Below are 1,924 nucleotides of genomic sequence, written 5' to 3'. Positions count from 1 at the left end.
AGAACAGTTGATAGTCAATGTGCTACTATTTTATCAGTTCTTCGTATCTGTCGTCATTCGTTTTTTTCTTAATTGTTGTTGGGTTTTTTCCCCTTCATTGCAGGAAGTCAGCAAAATCATACTAATGTGATCTCCACTTTAGTGGTTAGTCTTTCTGGTTGAATCCTTCCCTTCGCTTGAGTTTCTGATGGGTCTGTATTTTGACACGTTAATGGAGAGGGGAGGTGACATGGGAGTGGTTGTGGAGACTGCTGTGTGTATTCTTTTACTAGACAAAGTATTGTGGACGCGCTCATATGACCTTAGCAGTTGCGAGCGCCGTAAAACCCTATACTACATGCATACAAAGTATTGTGGGGACATCAGGACAAACGCCGGAGGAAAATAACCTCTACAGAAAAGGAGAAACTAATACACCGGTACTGATAGCAACAAAAATAATTGCTATTCAGAAATACCACCGAGTTTATGCCAGGCCAAATCTTAAACAGAAAGAAATAATTATAATTAAACGTTACAGGGTTTTTAAAAGGATGATTGAAATGAAGGTCAAAAGAAAAGAAGTACGCTTATGAGATGAGTACAGAATCGAGATGTTGCAAGGTGATTTGAGTTCTTTGGGGGTTTTCTCTTTCTTTTTTTTCGACAGATCAAACTTATTGGTTCGAAAGATATGCGTTCACTTTCCCCTTCAATATGTCATTAGTTATGTAAGTCCCATTCTCTCTTGTCCCTTATCGCTCTCTCTCTCTCTCTCTCTCTCTCTCTCTCTCTCTCTCTCTCTCTCTCTCTCTCTCTCTCTCTCTCTCTCTCTCTCTCTCTCTCTCTCTCTCAGGAAATCACCACCTGGCCTTTCACCTGTCAGCCTAATTACATTTCCTCTTCGATGTGTGCCTGGCACCTGTCACTGGGATGTCAGTGGTCACTGGCTGGTCAGTCAGCCGGTCAGTCTGTGGTGGACGCACTGACCGCTCCCTACGCTGTCGCGGTCATCGTGAAACCAAACCCCATTCACTGGTCAAGGCCAGTTTTATACCAATGGACAATAGAGTACTGAGCACCCGCTTTGAACGTTGGCCCTGAGTCCAAATGTTTCATTTGCAGTGGCATTTGTTGTAGATAAATTCTTTTGACTCTAACCCTCAACCCGGTACCTCTCGTATAGGTGGCATGCAACTAATGAGAAGAATGGGGAGCGGGACAACGTTCAAAATTTCGATAGTTTATCATCTTAATTAAGAAAAGTTTGCTTTGCTTGTCAAGTCTTGGAAGTCGTGCGAAATGATACGTTCGAGGTGTTCTTTTACTTGAGGCTTTTTTATCTTTAAGAATCGCATGAATTTTTCTTATTTCACCTGCAGCATAATTTTACTGGGTTTTGCACAAACTCGGAAGTCCTCATTTATTGTGATATTTGCATCGTTAGTCTCCTTTACGGAAAAGAAACCCTTGTATTGCGGTCGAACTTGCCACATGCCATATTTTGACTTTCGGCTTTGTTAAAATTACTGAAAGCGCTCCTTACCAGAATGATACATGAACGCCAAACATGTAAAATAATGAACAAATAAACAAACAAAAAACAAAACAAAACAAACAAATCCCAAACAAACAAATGTATAGACGGATGGTTGAAGGGTACTACTGGTAGGCCTTATTTAATTACTACCGGTTCTATCTTTTTATTTATTATTTTTTTTTTTTCTTTTCCACGAGCTCTAAGAGACCGTCATTGTGTTGACGTTCTTCTCCTTACTCCAAGCGATATGCAGTATAGTATGTAATATATAACATACATGAAAGAATCTGCATGAAGACAACCTTGAGACCATCTTAAGGTAAATTGCCCGTCTGCATAGACGAAAAGAGCCATACATAACATACATATAAATAATATACTGTATGTTGTATTATGATATATATA

This window comes from Aplysia californica, unplaced genomic scaffold, assembly GCF_000002075.1.
Source record: "Aplysia californica isolate F4 #8 unplaced genomic scaffold, AplCal3.0 scaffold00021, whole genome shotgun sequence".
In the NCBI taxonomy this organism is placed as follows: Eukaryota; Metazoa; Mollusca; class Gastropoda; order Aplysiida; family Aplysiidae; genus Aplysia; species Aplysia californica.
This window is presented reverse-complemented; position numbering follows the sequence as displayed.